The following is a 21,146-nucleotide window of genomic DNA, read 5'->3' on the forward strand; positions in this document are numbered from 1 at the left end:
CTCATTGCAGCCTTGAGACAAGCTGAGCATTCACTCTGGGTCTTACCCAGCATCCACCGGTTCACACAAAGACAACAGAGGCGTGACCAATCACATTGTGGCTAGCAGGCACTGTTGCAAAGCCCTCTCCCAATATTACCCATTGACATGCTCGCTGGCAGCCCTGCTGAACTTGTTGTCATGGCAACACATCCCAGCTGCTCACCGAGGCTTGTTCTATTACTTTTTTTTTTCTTTTCACCGCTCACTTAGCTAATTAAAATTTTAGAACTATGTTTTGCATGTTGGACGCAAATTAAAACAATGCAGGGTCCTTCTCTTTTCTCCCTCCCCGTCCCCCCCACCCCATTTTTTTCTTCAATGAAGCTTTAAAAAATGCTGGGAAAAGCTAACTGAAGGACACTCCCATGAAGTCCCAATATAACCAATCAATGGAGAGACTGCATGTAGCTGTAGCCAGATGGAATTTGTCGCTAAACCTAATCTGCAGCAAAGCAAAACCAAACCATGAACGTCGCTAACAACACTCTTCCTGTTTTGAAATCTGTAAGCCAATTTGGCATAGATTACGTATGTTGCAATATTTGCATTGTTCTTGGTCAAAATGTTCTCTTAAATGTTGTTGTTTTAACATGATTCTGACTTAAAACAGCTTTACCCAGAATTCCACGATGCAAGCAGAGTGAGTGAGTAAATAAATAAATAAATAAATAAACAAACACAGAGAGGATTGGGGGGTGGAGGGGGCACTGCCAATATGGCAAGTGCTTAGAGAAGTTCTGGCAAAAATCGCCAGGCTGGCAACCTACTGCATGGGTTCCATTTGCCCACCAGTCTCTACCAAGGTGGCAGCCCCACCGCTGAGAACCCATGGAAAGAAATGCCAGCTTTTGTTTACCAAAGCAAAGAGAAATAAATCCAACATTCCCAACTGCTTCAAGGATGATGGCTCCTCCCTTCATCGTCTTTTCTGAAAATTCCCTCTGCGTCCTGAGCCAAACCTTTGTCACTGGGGAGGATACCAAAGGCATCTTTGAAGGTAAACATCTTAAATTTGAAGGTATCTGAGCCTGCCACCGACACAATTAGCTCTGAGCAAGCTGAACGGGCAGAGACAGCAAACATCGAAGTTCAGAAGGTGCAAGTGCTATTGCGAAGGAGGCCAGTCTGCACTGATTTGAATCAAATGAGAAAAGGGGGAGAGCAACAACAGCCTGGGAACACCGACTTGGATTCTGTTTCCTCCGTGGTTGTGCTATTCATTTTTATCAGTGTGAAATAATCCGCAATGGGCAGATTTGTAGCCCCCGAGTAACCGAGGAGGAGGTAGGGGAGAGCAGGACCCGCCCGGGGAACACGGACTGGGAAAACCCTCTGTAGTCTTGCCTGCATCCCTGAAGGTCTACTTCCGAGTACCAAAGAAAGAAGCCCTGCCCACTTAGATAGTCAAGAATGGTCAAGGACACTGTACAAGGACCTACTTTGTCCTCTGCGAGGAGTAAGGAAGGAACACAGGATGGGAGATCGAGGTAGAGATGACAGCTGGAGCCATCTTAGCTAGCAAAGGTGAAGGCTGTTTTCTTCCTTCCAGGCTTCGAGGACCGTGGCGCTAACAGAAGGCGCACGTAGGATGGATTTCTCAGTTAACCACGGTAGAGTGCAAACAGAACCTCCCAACTCCCACCCAGATGACAGTACGAGGGATTTTAAAGGGAGACGAAAACAAAAGAGAAGATGATAGCAGATGAAGCCATCAGAAAACTCTGGAAAATTGGGGGGGAGCAGATGGGTGAGAAGAGACTAGAACTTTTAAATATTACAAGTGGAGTCACCGACCATGGGCGGCGGTGTGGGCGTGGCGCTTCTGAGAGAACTCTGTGTGTACAGTGAAGCCGAGAAAGCTAGTAAACACCTTGTGGGAGAGGAATATAGATTGGGGAGGAGAGGCTATAGAGTCCAGATTTATCCCTAAATTCTAGGAACATTTGTGTCTATGTTCACGTATGTTACCAGTTCTGTCTGCTGAAAACCCTCAAGAAAAAGGGTCTTCAATAGTCTCTACTATAAGAAACCAGGCGTTCTCTGAGAAATGACTGATTCTCACATATAGGTAGGAAGGACAGAAAGAGTGTAAGTGAACCTGGTACTTTCTGTACCAAAACCGAATGCAAGGGAAAACACACACACACAGAGAAAATATGTCAGGACCAACTTAAGAGGGTTTCTATGGCTGTGAAGATACTAAACATAAACAGGACTCCCTCAAAAGACTCGGCATCCTGAAATAAAAAGAACCCGTAACTCCACTGTGGTGTAAAGATAAACAAGACATCATGGGCTATGCCGAAATGGACAGCCCTTTAAAAAAATAAAATAAACCAACAGCAATTCCCAACTTTAGATGACACTATGCAATTAAAGCATCCCACTGGAGAGCCAGCATTGTAGTGAGAGCGACCTAGGCAGGAATAACCAATGGATACATAGTCAAAGCATAAGGGGAAAGATGGTCAGAGAACAAGCCATTTTACAGCCTCAAGACATCCACAGATTTCCATTGTATACAAAGGGGAAAGGAATGGCAAAAGCAAGCCAGCAGCAGCGTCATCAAATGATCACACTTAGTTACTGCCAGGGAAACAAAGAGCCTCCTCAGCCTTGCCCAGCTATGCACCAAAACTACGTAATGCAGTCTTTGTGGTATTCTTATTTTAAAAGTGTTTATTCTAAGCCTAGTCATGAAATAACCACATGTCTTCAAACTGAGGGGGTATTCTATGAAATGATGAATATGTTATGTCCTAAAGGTCAGAATAACAAAAGACAAACGGGAAATGGGAATTTGCTATTGAAAGATTACCAACATGCAAGTGAATACAACATAGAGCCTCCAGAGCTTAGACTTTCTTTTAACTAGAGGATATTGGGATAACGGGGAATTTAATACTTGGACTTCATAGTGGCTTATAGGTATTAGAGCAATATTTACTTTCTGACTTCTGTTGTCCACGGTTTCACTATATAAAATAATGTCCTTTTCCTCAGGAAATGTACCGCTGATACATGGGTGGGCAGTGATGAAGTTTGCAACTGCTATCTAGAGGGACAGACATTAGAAAGACCAAGAGATGGAGCCCACCAATCCGACCATATGTCAACAGTAAACTGAGGTGAGCTGTATACTGGTACCCGTTTGATTTACATCATTGCTTGTTTTGCAAGAAATAAAAAAATCAAAGGAGAAGAAACAGATAGCAAGTCTCTAGAATTTAGGTCTCTTTAAAAGTAAAGTGCAACCTGAGACTGAGAACCATACGATGACTGCAAAACAAAACAAAACCAAAAAACAACAACCTTAGGTGTGTGTGTGTGTGTGTGTGTGTGTGTGTGTGTGTATCATGTAAGTGTGCAAGTGTAGGCACCCATGGCCTCCCATGAGAAGACCAGAGAGAGACATCTACTGCCGTCTTCTATCCGCTGTGTCTCATTGCCTCAAGATAGGGTCTCTCCCCGAATCACAAGCTCGCTGTTTTAACTAGACTAGCCTGTAAGCTCTCCCTGCCTCAATGCTGAGGTCACAGACACGTGAAGCATTCTATGTAAGCGTTGGGGATTTGGGTTCAAGTCTTTATACCTGCGGAGCAAGTGCTCTTATCTACTGGACTTCCTTCCTCAGCTCCCTCCACCCAAAGACATCATAAAAACACTGCAGACAAATCCCCATTTCTCTACCTCAGTGGCTTTCCACCTTCCTAATGCTGCGACCCTTTAATACAGTTCCTCACATTGTGGTGACGCCAGGCATAACATTATTTCATTGCTACTTCATAAGTGTAATTTTGCTTCTGTTATGAATCATAATGTAAATATTTTTAGAAATAGAGGTTTGGTGAAGGGGTCTTGACCTACAGATTTAGAACGCTTGGGGTAACCTAACTACCTTCCAACCAGGCAAAGGACAGTTTACAGTCTGGAACAGAAATACCAGGCAGACTTGGGAATGTCAAGCAGAATCGAAAGAGGGAACCAGGAACTCAGTGGGATTTTGTGAAAAACTAAAACTACATTCAAATACCTCTTAGGGAAGTATGAGGTCTGGCCAGAATGTTCCTTGTGCGAGAGTAGAGGAAATTTCAGTAGTCCATTAGTGAACATTCCCTGAGAACTTCTGCTCTCCTGCATGTGTTTAGCTGTGTTAATTTGACCGACTTTTAAATCCCAAGTGTGTGGGGTTTTTTTTGTATAAAAAAATGCCAAAAAATGCATAGCTCAAAAATTGCATATTCCCTGGGGAGTGGGGGAAAGCTCAATTCAGTTAACTATTATTCGTACTGTGATTAGTGAGAGCCTGGGATTGCCAGTGAGGTACAACAGGAGCAAGAGAGAGGCCCTTCTCTGTACATAGGCCCTTCTCTCCAAAGCCTCTGGTAACAGGAAAAGATGGTTATTAAGTAGATAGTTAACAATGCAAAGATGCAAGAGTAAAAAAAAAAGTGTGGGGTAAGGAGATACCCAGCACCCCACTTTTCCCAACCTGTTTCACCAAAGAGTAGCATTTCCTAAGTAAATTCCTCAAACAAAAATGGTGCCAGGGACTGGAGAAACAACTCAGTGGTTAGAAGAGAGGTTATAGCTTTTACATATGACCCACGTTCAATTCCAGACCCACATGGCTCACAACCTCCAATACCACTTACAGGGGATCCAATGCCCTCTTCTAGGCTTTCTGGTACTGCGTGTGCGAGAGAGAGAGAGAGAGAGAGAGAGAGAGAGAGAGAGAGAGGAGAGAGAGAGAGAGAGTGTGTGTGTGTGTGTTTGCGCGCACGTGTGCAGGCCCACGCACATCATGACTTTTTTTTTAAATACTTCTTTTTTTAAAAGTAGTTTTATGGTGAAACCAATCTGGAAAACACTCCATGTTTCAGCCTCTCAGAAGGTCACCCCCTCACTGCCAGCAGATGTAAGGCTCCTGTCCTGTAGTGAGACAGATGGGTTCCATTTGTGTGACCCAGCATCTCCCCCTAGTAATTTGACCATGAGCCTCCCTTTAAGTTCGTGAAGCCCAAAGTCACAAAGCCACTAACATGGGTTCCCCAAGATTTGGGATGTGGAGAGATGTAATTTCTTCCTACACCACAGCTCTTAAAATTCTCTTCCCGTTTACTCTAGTCAGCCTGACAATTTTAAGAGCCTGCACATTTTGTCAATGAAAATATTATTTAATGGAAAATTCTCAACTAAATTACTCTGGAGAAAGGAAACCTAACACAGACGGATGAGATTTGTACATACCTTTAAACATGATCATACTTGATTCAAAACCATTACATTAAAACTCCAAACTCAAGAATTTTAGGGATAAAAATAACATTAGTAAAGGTGTTTTAGGGGTGGGGTTCTTTTTTGTTTTTGTTTTTAAAGAGAATTCTCTGAATCATGGATAACAGGCGAAATGTGGTATTACCATCTTTAAGATCTCTCTCTCTCTCTCTCTCTCTCTCTCTCTCTTTCTCTCTCTCTCTCATAAGACCATTGTTAGAACACTGTTCTTCTGTAGCGATAGTAGATTCTCTGACATTCACTTGCTTCTCTTGCCTTTTGAGAAAACTCATAAATACATTCTCTCTGTATGGGAAAGTTCTGAGGAAAAAAAAATGTCAGGAAGCCCAGCGTTGGATATCCCACAGAAAACCAAACCACTTTAATAATGTGTGAGGACTTAGAAGGACTCTAATAAACCACTGGGGACAGTAACTGTCTTCTTTCTTAAGCACTGCAAAGAGGCTCTCTTCCTCCAAACCATGAATGAGGATCTCCGTGAGGAGCCAATTGCCAGTTTCTTTTCTCGTGTCTCTTTCTCTTTTCTTCTGTTTCTCTCTGTGCTATCTACCCTGTGTGACCCTGCTGCCCTCCCAGAATGAAGACTTCAATGCCCATGCCCTTCTCTTCTAGGGAAGCTGGCACCTTTTCAGCATGGCTTCAAACTGTGACCTCAGTTCCTAGCTCCAAGTGGAGTGCTTCAGAGCCATTTCCTCCTCCTCAACCCAGACTCCTTCGAAGAACTCTGAGCCTCTACTGTCAATCTTAGGTTCCAACAGCCTCCTCCCCTGGGACACTGATGTTGCCCTGTATTGCCTGGGTTGCCCCTGCTACATATCATAAGTTCCTGGGGTGCAGGGTTTCATGTGCTGTGTGGCCCCATAACATCCCCCGTCCATACTTCAGAGAGCCTGTCAACAACTGGGCCTGCTGGTGCCATTTCTCTACTGAAGACCTTCAAGGACTTCTCATCACTGGATATTTCATGTGGAGATCTATCAATCCAAGTGCTCCCTTCTCTCTGCACCCCACCCCAATGACGCCATCAGCCTGTGAAGGTAGGCACCATTTCCACTTTGCTTACAAGACAGTACGCTCAAATGACTTCCACATTTACACCACTGCCAGATACATAGTAAGTCTTCACAAACACAAGCTGAATGAAATGACTAGATGGATGGACGGATGATGCATGGGTGGATGGATAGGTGGGTGGATGGGTGGATGAGAAAATAGAGGTCTGAATCTACAAGAATAAATAAAAACTGAATGTCAGTTTCCCTGGGACACAATAGAATGTAGTAAGAGTGCAATACACTTATCACATTTATCAAATACAATAAAAATGCCCTGTGACGGTGTGTTCCGACTGAAATGAAAAGCTTTTGACTCTAAGGGAGGCCTTAAACTTTGGAGGGACACTGTGAGAGGTGAACAGAGGTGGCATGGTGACATGGGACATGAATGCTGAACAGAACAAAGCTATACTTGGAAGCACGAAGCACCCTGTACCAGGTGTGAGGCAGCCAGCCTGTGATAAGCCACTCCGTAAGAAAATAGCACTAACAGAGTCCTCTGAAGAACCTGAAATGCACTGGTGCTAAAATGAATAAAGTACAGAAATCCCCAAACCCAAATATTAGGATTATCACAGCTTTTAACTAAAGCCAACAAACAAACAAACAAACAAATAATATAGAAAACACTCCTGGATCTGTGTCCAGAATCAGTGGCGTGATTGATTAAAAAACCTGCTTTGTGTGGACCTAGGAACTTGCCTCCTAGGTCTTGTCCATTTTATTTGTGGGACCAAACCAAGAGCCTCATGTACACTAGGCAAGCACTCCACCACCAAGCAGATTCCCAGCTCTGCTGAGTTCATCTTCCTCTCCTTCCACTCTGTATCTTCCTTTTCCTACTTTACCTGGTCTTCTGGTCTTAAGGGCGGCAGTAAATACTGTCTCACTCCGACTCTGATACCAGCAGCAATGTTAGTGCATCCATGAAAACACCTGAACATTTTCACAGACCCCAATGATATCAAGGTGCAGAACTTTAGTTTTCGAGCAGCACCTAACTCTGTGTTCATCATCTCCCACAATTACTACTATTGTCTCAGCAATGGCTCCATCAGGGACAAAAAGAAGAAAAGATGCAACATGGTTGCCGAGCACCATCTACGTACCAGGGGTACCACTTCCTTTCTCCCGGCTCTAGTCCCCTCAGCACCCCTGCGAGCCATCTCTCGTTGTATCAGTCTAAGCATAAAGCATTAATACGTTAATAGCTTGCCCAGAGGCCAAAGAGTCACCAAACCAACAGCCCCAAGAGCAGTGGATTCCTCTCTAGTGATTGTCCCCCAACTGTGTTGAGCTAACAGTAACACAGAGGTAAACTGGAAAATAATCCACCCATCAATTTTGAAAGACTATGTAAGGGCTGGACATAGTGGCACATGCCCACAATCCCAGAGCTCAGGGGAAGAGGCAAGATGTGGCCAGAAAGCCACCCCGGGCTGTACAGTGAGACCCTGTTTCAAGCAGCAAAGCAGAAGGGGGAAGAGAAAAGGAGAAAAGGAACGTTCTTTAGTAATTTAAGGGCAAACAGTATACGTGTGACTTCAAAATAATTTATTGGCTTCTCCTTTTTGAAAAGAAATAAGGCAGCCGGGCGTGGTGGCGCACACCTTTAATCCCAGCACTTGGGAGGCAGAGGCAGGCGGATTTCTGAGTTCGAGACCAACCTGGTCTACAAAGTGAGTTCCAGGTCAGCCAGGGCTACACAGAGAAACCCTGTCTCGAAAAAAAAAAAACAAAAAAAACAAAAAAAAACAAAAGAGAGAGAGAGAGAGAGAGAGAAAAGAAATAAGGCTCCATGTACCTGCCAATCACCTCTCTCCCTTGTGCTCCAAACAGAATAAATAGGCCAGTTTTGCACATACTACGATTATCACAGTTAACCTGCACCAGGACACAGGCTGGGACCACTGCGCTCTGTCTGAAGACTATGGAAACACAAGAGTGACGAGAAAGGTATCAGAAGGAGGAAGTGGAAAAGGCCTTCTAAGTCAGGAAACCAGAAAGCTAAATCAGAAAGAGAGTGGCGGAGGGGCAGGGGAAGGGGAGGGGCAGGGGAAGGGGAGGGGCAGGGGAAGGGGAGGGGGAGGCAGCACAGAGGCAGGAGGGACAGCATCTATTGGAAACTGAACAATAAAGCAACTATTACTTTTTATCCTCACGAGACATCTTATGTGCTCTTACACACAGAGCAACAGAAGGACAGAGAAATCAAAGCTGGCAGAACAGAGCTCTGTCCATAACCAAGGAGCCCTTGAGGGCAGACAGACCTAGGGATGAGTGTTTTCTGAGATACGAGTGCAAACCCACTCCCCCAACGACTTAACAAATAAGCCAGTAAATACCAAAGTCAATCCTTAAGGGTTACTTATTACTGGCGTCCTTCTCAGAGCTGGCACCTTTTGCACAAAAAATAAAAATCACATTTATTCTTCGCTGGGGAAGTTACTACAATGACCATCAACAAGTGAGAAAACTGAAGTTAAGAGAAATGACGTCATTTAAATAAATGACACAGTAAATGAAGGCTGGATGGAGACCCTGAATGCAAGTCAATCAGTTGAGAAACTCCAGGATTTTAGTCACTATTTTACCACGCTGCTACGATATTGCACGTGGACCTCCTTTCCCCCACAGGCTGGAGTGTCTGAACATTTGGTCCCCATTGGGTGGAGCCATTTTGGAAGGTTATGGTACCCTTGGGATGAGGGCCTAGCTGATGGACGAAAGCTACTCAAGAACAACAAACAGTGAGGGTTGACCTACTTGTTTTCAGTCCTGTCTGCCTCTGGATCTACCAAGACAGGGAAAAGCCACAGCTATAGGTCGCCACCTGAGCCAAGCTACCACACCTTCCCACCATGATGTGTCGTGGACTCCTAACTGTGAGCCAGAGTAGGTCTCACCTCCCCATAAGATGATTCTGTCAGGCAATGGGTCAGAGTAACAAGAAAAGCATCTAAAACGCCAAAGACTAAAGGGTCATCTGAAACTATGAAACGTGTATGTGTGTGTGTGTGGGCTTGGGTCCCACCAATTTCATGTATTCCATTGTTTGAGGCCAAGACTGGCAATTCCTAGGAAACCGTAGCTGGTTCTTTCCAAAACTGCCAACCCCAAACACCCATTAACATTGAAAATGTTTTAAAAATCGACCATTTAAAATGCTGTAGTCCTAGGGGAACTGTGTGGCTACACTCAATATTGTTTCATTTGGATTTAGAACATTATTTCACGTCTAAAGTTGGTATGTTTTTCTTTGTTTTAAGAGTTTGAGAGAATCTCTTCTGCAGGGGGATAAGATGACGATAATTTTTTACCAAGAAAAGAGAAAATGGTGTGTCCTATCGAAGCACACTAAGGATAAAAGCGAGTTCTGAATGGGGACAAGCAATGTCTTAGTCAGAGCCTACCTGACAAGTGTCTTTTGTCTCCACTAGAATGGTGCGCTTTGGTTTCAAGAATGTAAAATAACATTGCTGTATAGCATGCTAAATGGAATTGCTCCGTGCTTTTGAGACACGTGTAACCACCCGAGAAAATGGAATTGTTTTGTTTTCATAAAAACTTGTTTCCCTGGAGAAAGGCTAAGTCTCTCATATGCAAATGTCACCTCCAGGCATCGTACGGACCCAGGCAGCACAGCTGAGTTTTGCTCCTATAGGGAGGCGACCTGAAAATGATACAGAAGATCTGAAGAACAAACGATTTAGCGCTGCAAAGCTTACCAAATGAAGCCATGATGATCAATAGTCAGTCAGTCCACTTTTCTGCTTGCTTTCTCGATGGGGAATGACTACATGCTAGAATGATGTCTGTCCATGCCTCTTCTAGCTCCGTCGTCACCCAAATTCTACAACTGTAATTCTCACATATGTTCCACATTTGGAAGAAAATATACAACTATACAACCATGCCAGAAGTATTGCTAGAAGACACCTGGATAGCCACCCCATCAAAATAACTACTGAAATATTTTAATATTTCTTTTTCATATTAGGTAAAGGCACGGACGGCACTGAATTCCACAGCCAGAGTCAATCATTCTCGGGAAATGGATGTTGATCTTCCCCGTACTTTCTTAAATACTCTGACATTTGCAATATGTGATATACAAACAGCATGTGGTGTGTTTAAGTGCACAGACCCAAATGCTGAATTAACGGCACGACATCATACATCGCTGTGTAACTGTGGCAATCTCTTTTTGTTGATGTAGTACTGAGCATAAGGCCTGGACGTGGGAGATATTAGATAAATATTTGTTAAATGAATAAAAGATAGGTTTCTGATAGGAAGAAGCTCCGTAATTTGCTGGATAAATATATTCCTCCAAATATTCTTTATTATTTGGCATCTTGAGGTGCCCAGGTGCAAATAGAGAATTTAAACCCAGGGGACATTTTCACCTGTGTGTTTTAAATGTGTACTCAATAAATATCTGATGAGTAATGATATATTCTTAAAGTTGTATTGGGATACGCTATTCAGTAGAGTTTGCGGGACTCAGCTACCAGCCAAGGATCAAGTATTCCAGCGACAAACCCGAAAGGCGTGTATGCTGGGACATGTATGTTGTACATGGTTGGACAGCTCAGTCGTCACTGTGCACCACTGAGTATAAAGGCTAGCTCAGCAACACGAGTGAGCTAGTAAAATTGTAATTATAATCATATTTCGACTTAGTACTGGCAACCTTTCTGTCACATATTCTCAGCGTCCTAGGGAGACTCACTTCTCTCTGCATCCTATATCTGCTTAGAACATTTGTTTTTAAAAAGAAATGCACTTACATGTTTGTGTTCTGTGTATCAACACATGGGATTCTCAAGGATTTGAGACAACTTTGAATCTGTAATTGTACAGTGCTCTACAGAAGTAGGCCATGGGTGGGGTGTGTGTGTGTGTGTGTATGTGTGTGTATGTATGTGTGTATGTGTGTGTGTATGTGTGTGAGAGTTTGTGTGTATGTGTGTTGTGTATGTGTGTGTGTGTGTGTATGTGTGTGTATGTGGGTGAGAGTTTGTGTGTATGTGTGTTGTGTATGTGTGTGTGTATGTGTGTATGTGTGTGTGTATGTGTGTGAGAGTTTGTGTGTATGTGTGTGTGTGTATGTGTGTGTGTGTATGTGTGTGTGTATGTGTGTGTGTATGTGTGTGTGTATGTGTGTGTATGTGGGAGAGTTTGTGTATATGTGTGTGTGTGTATGTGTGTGTATGTGGGTGAGAGTTTGTGTGTATGTGTGTGTGTGTATGTGTGTATGTGTGTGTGTATGTGTGTGTATGTGGGTGAGAGTTTGTGTGTGTGTGTGTGTGTGTGTATGTGTGTGTGTGTGTGTATGTGTGTGTATGTGGGTGAGAGTTTGTGTGTATGTGTGTGTGTGTGTGTGTGTGTGTGTGTAGAAGCACTTACCCATGCTTGCACGCATGGAAGCCAAAGGCTGACATGGGAATCTCTCTAACTGCTTCCCCACTTACTTATTTTAGAAAATGTCCCTCACTGTCCCTGTACTGTCGAATTTATACACAGAGTCCTTATTACCTTATTATATAATCTCCTACAGTCATAATGGCTGAATGATTTACTATCGTAAAATCAGCGTTCTCTTCCTGACTCTGTTTTCATCTGAATTAATGAATTTTAGTAGATTTGTAATCTCATGGCTTCTCTCATCCTAAAAGCTGACTACATCCTACAACAGTGGTTCTCAACTTTCCAATACTGCAACCCTTTAATACGGTTCCTCGTGTTGTGGTGACCCCCCCCACACACACACAATAATGTATGGTTTTTACATTACATTGTTTTTGTTACCACAGCATGACTGTAATTTTGCTGATATGGATCATAATGTAAATATCTGTGATTTTTGATGGGCTTAAGCGATCCCTGTGAAAGGGGTCATGTGACCACCCCCAAGGGATCGAGACCCACAGGTTGAGAACTACTAGTAAACGCTGCTATTGTAAGCTGGAATTCAAGGGTCCAACAAGCTGGTAAGTAATGCCTTCCTAGCTATGCAGAGCACAGAATTTTTTTTAATGGGTGGGGGGAAAAAGAGTAAGAAAAACTCCTTATTTCAAAGCATACAAGAATACATTTAAAAAAAAAATCATACAACAGGCAAAATCTTTGTAAGTGTGATGTATCTGGGTTCCCTATGAACTGGCCCTGGCTCTGCCCTTCTACAAAGGTCCTCTCTAATGGGTCATGTCGACACAGTAATTGTCCCAAATTGTGTAAACAACTGTATCTTCCGAGCTCTCTTGAGAGTGCCTGAAAAGTCAACTTACAAATGTACATCATACGACATGAAATGCTTTGTTTTTAAGAGACAGAACACACTGAAGGGATCAATCCCTGGGGGCCGGAGGAGCTGCACAAGTCTCACAGGAGTCTCCCGGAGGGTCAGAGTCTGGACTGACTCTTCCAGTCCAGAAGGGACCCAGATCTGACATCAGATAACTGGTCAACAGAATGGGTGATAAGAGCTCCTCAATGGCCCAAATAGCTTTCTTATCTTTCTCCTATTATTGTCCCCACCCCTCCTTAGGATGCTCAAAACAAGAAGCTCTGCACATGCCCATGCCATTTGTGTATAAAATAAGTGTTTTACAAATGTCTCAACAGAAAGGAAATTAACCGGTTGATCAATCAATAGTAAATTGGATTATGCCTTCGTTGACAGGTCTGCACCAAGTGTCAAAGTTTATTTAACTGCTGGCTGCTGATCTCAGGGCTGTTAGCATTAAAATTACATTGAACCCAAATCAAAGATCCCTCTGCTGTTTACACATTAGGCGTGAAGACTAATTACTCATCAATCCTTGATGGCTTTAAACACTTTTGATGCACTAAATACCCCTGAGGACCAGCCATGTTCCGTAATTTGTTGGGGACAGAGCATTCAACACATGCACTCTAATAGCTTAAGAATAAGAATAGGTTGGTGGACATCACGATATACTGACTGTCAACAGGATCATTCTCTCATCACAGAAATGTCATACACCTCCCCTAACCAAAGTGTACAAACGAAAAGTCACAATCCATTGATCTACATGCCATCTCCATGTTCTTTCCCGTGGGGCTTTCTGACATAGAATATATAAACTCCATGATGCTAACATCATGGACCAATGGCTTTCTGTGCAAAACGTACTGTGTGAATACTTTAACCACAGAACATAAATACACTTAGCACCTCGCTCTTCACTATATGCCCTTAGTGTACCCCTGGGACATAAATGTGGCATTCAAGAAATATGGTTCCGTGCGGTGGCACATGCTTTTAATGCCATTACTTCAGAAAAAGAGGCAGGCAGATCTCTGTGAGTTAGAGCCCAGCCTGGTCTATTTTCTATCATAGTAATTCCAGGTCTAGTCATAGTCACCTGGAAAAAAAACCCAAATAAAGAAAAACAAAAAGGAAATAGAAAAAGAAAAAGAACTATATCCTATATATTGTGAAACAGTAAAGAACTGAAGAGTGAATTTGGGAATCGGAGAAATGAATAAGAATTACTTATCATGAATGAAATGAATGAATAAATGAATGAATGTGTATTACTCAAGATTTTGCCTGCACATGGAAACCCTAATTCAACTATGCCACCTTACGTGGTAAAATGAGTTGGTACATGAAAAGATAATTTTACACATATATATACATATATGTGTGTAATATATATATATATATATATATTGGTTTTTCAAGACAGGGTTTCTCTGTGTAGCCCTGGCTGTCCTGGCACTCACTTTGTAGACCAGGCTGGCCTCGAACTCAGAAATCCTCCTGCCTCTGCCTCCCGAGTGCTGGGATTAAAGGTGTGCGCCACCACACCCGGCTCTTATATTATTATTTTTTAGCTAGCTCATTATCCTCACCCCTCACCCATGCAGAATAAATTAGATCTAACTTTGTTTTATAAAGTGGCTAGTCAGCCATACCAGATACCACACACACACAAAAGCAAGCTCATATGTCCATTTTTACCTTTGTGTCAGCCCCCGGAATGACATGTGGTTTCTTTGACATGATAGTCATCAGTAAGGATTTATTAGACAATTATGAGAAAAAAGTTTAATGTATAAAACACTAAGATGAATGGGTTTGACAGTTCAGAAAGAACAGTGATGTATACTAAGATCCAAATAAAAATATTCAGTCTAATGAAGACAAGGTTTGTTCTGTTTGTTCCTAAGAAAAAAAGAGTAGCAGTTAATGCCCTTGGTGTGGCAACAAAGCTGCTCTGGCGGGGATCAAAGAACAACTTTCTGGAGTCAGCTCTCTCCTCCCATGTGGGTTCCAGGATTGAAGTCAGCTTCTCAAGGGTTGGCAGCAAGCACCTCTACACAGCAAGCCATCTCGCCAACCCAGAGAACACATTTTTAAAATAATCATCCTGTTGTCTCCAAAAAATCACAAGTTTAGAAAGCCAAAATGTTCACGCAAAAGCTTTCACATTTGAAAAAAAAAAAAAAAAAAAAAAACATAGAGGGTAGATCCCTGTGGGGTGAGGTGGGGCAGAAGAGGCCTCAACAACATGAGAGAAAAAGCACAATTCTTTAAGAAAAGTGGAAAGGGGAGGATAATTAAAAATCTGTGTCTCTCACACAAAGAAATCCACATGTGCGGAAAGCTAAGAAGTGTTTCTAGACTGAGCCTCCAACCCAGTGACTTCTTGTTTCATCAACTTTAGATGAAGTCATTTTTCCAACGTGTCTCAAACTGCACGTGAAGAAAGACACCACTGTAAAGTACAACAGAAACTACTCAGAGCAAAGATTGAAATGACAAGCCAAAAGAAAAGTGCCCCCCTTTCTTTTACTATTATGACAATAATAAGCACCTTTAATCCCAGCACTTGAGAGGAAGAGGCAGGGAGATCTCTGTGAATTCAAGGCTAGCCTGGTCTACGCAGCAAGTTCCAGCCCTGTTTAACAAAAAGGGAGGGAGGGGCTGGGCATGGTCACCTGTTCTAGTAACCTTAGTGCTCTGAGGAGTCCAGAGGATAGCTGGGGCTTGCTAGTCACCAGAATAGCTACAGGTTCGGGGAGGGAGGAAGGAAGAAGGGAGTCTAGGAGCTCTGGGAAAAGTTTGTTTGCCTAAGCTTGAAGATGCAGAAACACTTATTAGGGAGTTACTCATAGACACTGGATTACTGCAGTGAAGGTTCCAGATTACAATGTACCTACATGTGTATTGTTTGCAATTCCTAGAATAAATTATCTTCAATTTTCACACAGTACTCCTTTGTCCTAGATGGAATGTTTCAAAATGCAATTGGACCTGGATCTCAAAGGCAAAAGGGTTCATGTCAAGTGGGATCAGAACACACTGACTATAAAGTTCTCTACCTTAAAAACCAGGAACAAAGAGGTTCTTCCTGCTCCTCAGCCCTCTGTCTCTCCCTCCTGACATACCCACACCATCATAACTAGAAAGGAGAAAAAAGTTGCCGTTTGGCTTTATTCCAAGACCTAGAGGTACAGGGTTGCGACAAACATTGGGCTAGATTCAACGTTTGATCTAATTTCTTCACAGCATGGAATCATTCATTCCCCCCACCACCACCCATGCCCTGCCCCTGACCATCACAGCCACCATCTGCCACCCTCACCTGAGTTTCCCTCCACCTCTCCCACAACAGGGAGACAGATTTACCTTATAATTTTCTATGGAATTGATTCCCTGGCATTACAGGGTAGGCCTAAGGGAAAGGTGACCCTAAATAATGAGACTGTTCTCTTTCTTAAGGGTCAGTGAGATGGCACATTTTCACTGGAACGTAGGTGAGCCTTGCCCAGCACATGAGCCTTGCTTGAAGCTGTCACTAATACTTAGTAGCTAAGGCTCCCAGTTGCTTCAGGTTCTGTTTTGATTAGGACAGACTCATCACTCCTGCCATTGACTTCCTTCTGTTGTTTGCTGTTGTTTGTTTGTTTGAGACAGAGTCCCACTATGCAGCACTGGCTAACCTAGAACTGGACCAGGTTGGTCTTGAACTCACAGAGGTCCCTCTGCCTCTGCCATCAGAGTGCTATAGTTAAAGCCACTCCCGGACCAATGTGTAGTTTCTAAGTGGGCTTGCCAGTGTCTTGTTGGAAATCTGTGGTTATCTGCGCTTGCAATTCCATTTTACAGATGAGCTGGAAACTGGTCTGGTTTCAAGGAAGCGGAGCTGTGTAGGACGATGACCGAACTTGGAAAATGGTTCCGCAAGAGACAGCGCATTTTATACATCAAAGTCGCCAGTGGCGATGGAAAAGACAGGGTCCGTCCAGAAAGCCCAGCTAGACCAGTGCGCATGAGCAATCATGGTGCTGCTAACAGGGTTACCGAGAAGAAACTTCTTTGTGACTCCTAAGTAAAGCCCTGGCTGTTGGCATGCTAACTGTCTTCAATCATGTGTGTCCACTCTATGTCAGAACAGGTTACAAGGCATTGCCAAAGTGTTTCTGAAAAATAAAAGCTGTTCTTTAAAGGTTTGCTGAGGCCACATGGGTGAGAACCCACCACACTCCTTCAGTGAACAGTTAGTCGAGTGGAGGCTGGGGAGTTTTGTTTTAATTCATTCTGCCACTAACTGTTGTATTACTGGATAAGTCAGTGCAAGGCATAAGAATAAAAGGCATGTAAGAGATAGAGGACAATGTATATAAAACATAGACTTAAAAAATGCTATATGCATAGATCAAGGTAGTTGAATGGGTCCTTTTGACCTGATTTAGAAGACAATGAAGCCAGCTAGACAGGAGAGAAAATATTATGTTCGATAAAACATAATATTTACATCTTAATCTTCCAGCTGAAATCACATACCTCCCAGTGATACCTCCCAGTCCACTACTTAAATATTCTGCTTGTTTCTGTTTTAGGACTGATACTCTAAGGTACAGCCTTGAGCATTCCACACACAGCTTTCCAACTGGCCAGATATATAGCCCAGGCTAGCCTTTAACCTACTGTGTCTGTCTTCCTGGTGCTACAATTACAGGTATTGCCTGTCAAGTCCAGCTCATAATTAAAATTATCGTCTTCATTATTACTTTCTCCTCTCCATTTTTCACTTATTTAACTTTTGGATCACATAATATTTATGCATCTCTCCCTAGGACTTCTTAAATCCTTTCGGAGAGTGGACATTGACATAGCGTTTGAGTAAATCATAAATGTTCTTCCAAGCGTAAAATACTGTAATTCTAATGACCACGCTCAAAACGGAAACACCTGAGTTAGATACAGTTATTATACATATAACTTCCCTGGGGTTTTGGTTGTTGGTTCCGTATGGATTTTTATCCAAAACCTTCAGTTTCTACAGGACTTAGACATGATGAAGAAAAGCCACTCCCAATTATGCCCTTTGCGTGACTGCATTACCAAATTCAATCAGTATCATTGAAAACACTTTGGGGATAGGTATTAACATACTATTTGCATCTGTCCACAAACTCAAATAAATACCGAGTGTGAACCTGATAATCTGCTTGGGAAATTATCCAAGAGCTTAACGAGAATTACTTTCAATTGAATGCACATTAAAAATGTAAACAGTAGGCTAATATAAACACTAACTAATAAATCATTCAGAGAGCCATATTCAATTTCAATACTTCCTATTGCCAGTCAGAATAAAAACCTGTCTCTTACCCTCTTCCATGTATAACCTAAGGGACGGTGAAAAAGCACGGGCTTTAGAATAAGTACTTCATAAATACGAGCAATTTTGAAGTACTACTTTGCACAAAGCTATAAATATTGCTGAGATGTGGAGCCCTCGTGTGGGACATTCCTTGAGGCCCAAAGCTGCAGATCCACCCACACCTTCCATGTTCTGACAAGGAGCTGGGAAACACGGTTGTTGTAGGAGGCTGGCTTCCCCAGAGTCAGAGCCAAATTTAAGCTGCTTCAGGAGGGGCGGCCATACTACTTCCCCCCTCCCCCCACGCCCTGCCAAGCTCAAAACAGTAGCTAATTATTCAAGATTGATGTGAGCCCTTCAGTGAATCGCAGCAAATCTTTATAGGGATTAAAAGTAATAAGCAACAGTATCGGTATGAGCAAGCAGATTTTCAGATTAACACATCAAGGGGAACAAAGCAGCTAGCAGACAGCTCTACCTGTGTACCTGCATGAGGACTTCAGACTTTACATATCCCCAAGTGGAAGCCACCAAGGTCTGCCCCACCCCACCCCCAGCTACCCTCTCTACTCTGATAATCTGCTTCTCAGTAAATGACAGATCTATCAGCCAGGAACCTGGGGGAGGTACTGCCCCTGACTCCTCCTCCCTGTCCCTTTGCTAGAGAACTCTCTATTCTAGAGAACATCTCTCCTCTGACATCATTTACACCAGGCCGTCACTGTCTCGTGCTCGGACTCCTGGAACAGCCCTTACTTCTCCAAGCTACCCCCTCCTGCCCTCGACAATTTGGCATGACTTCTACAATTGCTATGTTATTCTCTAGATTTAAAACCTGTGCTTTCTTGTTACTGCCCTTTGAGTAATAGGCGGCTATAAGCAGAGCAACCATATGTCTACCTAAAGGCACCTCTCCCAGTGCAATTCCAGCGTCCCCTTCCCCTGCACAGCATGACCTTCCAATCACAGTTAACCCTGTTCTAGATCTTTCCCCACTATCCACACACTCACAGGAACAGAAGACCTTCATCTTTCACTGGCCCTAGACACCTGTCCTCTACAGCAGTGCTTGCATGCAGGCACCAGACAGCATCACGTCAATCACCAGAAACAAGCACTGCCTGGCTGGCATCTCCAAGGTGAACTGTGCTGGGGATACAAAAGTAAAGATGCTTGTGAAGTTCAAAGGGAAAGTTACTTAGTAAGCTGGAAGGCCCGTGACAATTGCAACATCAGTATCCTGTGGCTTCTAGATGAATGCCTGTATCAAGGGCTGTTCAGATACTAATAGAAACACTTGCATCCACCCTCTAAAGAAAATTCTCTTTTTTTTGGGGGGGGGGGGTCTGAGACAGGGTTTCTCTGTATAGCCCTGGCTGTCCTGGAACTCACTCTGTAGACCAGGCTGGCCTTGAACCCAGAAATCCACCTGCCTCTGCCTCCCGAGTGCTGGGATTAAAGGTGTGCGCCACCATGCCCTCCTTCAATCCATATGGTTCATGCTTAGCCTCTTTCGCGTGAAGACATCTATGGAAGCCACATAAGATGCTGGGATATCAGGCAAGAAGGAAGAAAAGCACTGTACATCTGGACCAGTATTTTATTTAAACAATGGCTTCCCACAAGATAGGAGATAGAACTGTGTATTACTCTAGGAAGGTGTGTGTATGTGTGTGTGTGTGTGTGTCCCTGTACAGGCCAGAGATCACATTCAGTACCTTTACATTTAGTTCTATGTCCATTTTTTTTTCTTTTTGAGACAGGGTCCCTTATTGGCTCAGAACTGGATTCCAGGACCCAGGAATGGCTCTGTCCATATCTCTCCAGTGCTGGGATTAGAAACCTTCCCGTATTCTCCCTTTCTTACATAGGTACAAGGACACAAACTCAGGACTTCACACTGTGCTCAGAGTACAAACACAGCCGCCTTTGCCTGCCTTTTGGGGGTGGGTTCTAGGACTCAAACTCAGGCCTCATGCCAGTGCAGTGGGATTTTAACTTGCTAGGCCACTGCCTCAGCCCCAGCCCCCTACCATAAGCTTTTATGCCCCGCATCAGGAAATCGTTTCCATCTTGAAAACAAAAGTTATAGTCCCTTGTAATATTTTCTAGCTGTGCAAACACAATCCCAGAGACCTGAGCCTAAAAGCTAGCTGCTGGATCTCAGAAACACAGGGGACTGCCGCCCTCAATCCTGCCGCCTTCTCACATAATGCTGCCTTGATCACGTTTTGCTTTTTAATATAATGATGTCATTTCCCTCCATTCCCTTTCCCTCCCGTGCTCCCCCCTCTCACCTCCGTCTCCAGTTCTTGGCCTCCTCTTCTCTGTTGCTTTGACCGCGATCGATACAACCTGCTGAGTCCTCTGTGTGTCCTTTGCATGCTCGGGGGTTCAGGACTGACCATTCAGTGTTGAGAAACCAATTAGGGGACGCCTTCCTTTGGGGAAAGACTACTTCTCCCAGCTCTCAGCACCCCTTGGTTGCCCACAGTTCTTTGTGGGGTGGGGTGGGGTGGGGTGTGGGTGGGGCCTTGTGAGAGTTCTCCCTTCCTTATTAGCATGTCCAGTGTGTGGTCCTAATCTGGCCACACTGATGTGGTACCATGAGTGAGGGTTCCCTGCCGTTCTTTAGGAGATAGAATCTCACAGCATTCTTGGTCCCCCGTTTGTTATGATTTTTCCATCCCCTCTTCAATGGTGTTCTTTGGGCCTCAGGTGAAGGAGTTGTGTTGCTGTATGTAGATGAATCTAATTGATCCTCCGTCATAATTAGTTTTTCCCTGTATTTTGGCCTCGACCTTTTGTGGTGTTATGTGAGGGCAGCTGCGAGACCTAGAGCTAGGAATTCCTCCTAGGGGCCTCTTTGTTCGTTTGATTTTAATATTTATAGACGACTCCAAAGAGCCCCGCAGGATCTACGCCAAAACGTCAATCACTTTCTCCGTTTCCCTTACAATACTTGAATTGTACCCAACAATTAATTGCTTATTGATATAAATTAAGTCCCTAAAATACTCGGCTATGGCAACAACCCAACACACAAAACTTTACGTACTATGAAGAGAGAACGTGTGTTCCTTCCAAATTTAAAAGACAGATA

The 21,146-nt window shown here is 43.5% G+C and overlaps 1 protein-coding gene across 10 annotated transcripts in view; it reads right to left on the reverse strand.

Annotated features, from left to right (window-relative positions):
• Stox2 (storkhead box 2) overlaps positions 1–21,146 on the reverse strand; it is a 233,800-nt gene that overhangs the window by 62,636 nt on the left and 150,018 nt on the right. For 2 of the 10 annotated variants that reach the window (XM_017312966.2, XM_030243767.1), the window contains exon 1: positions 1–21,146. This exon is cut by the window's right edge and continues 24,044 nt beyond it. The exons of the other annotated variants lie outside the window; for them this stretch is intronic. The gene's annotated coding sequence lies outside the window, so the exon portion shown is untranslated. 10 annotated transcript variants of the gene reach the window in all.

The sequence above is a fragment of the Mus musculus genome, chromosome 8, assembly GCF_000001635.26.
Source record: "Mus musculus strain C57BL/6J chromosome 8, GRCm38.p6 C57BL/6J".
Taxonomy (NCBI): Eukaryota; Metazoa; Chordata; class Mammalia; order Rodentia; family Muridae; genus Mus; species Mus musculus.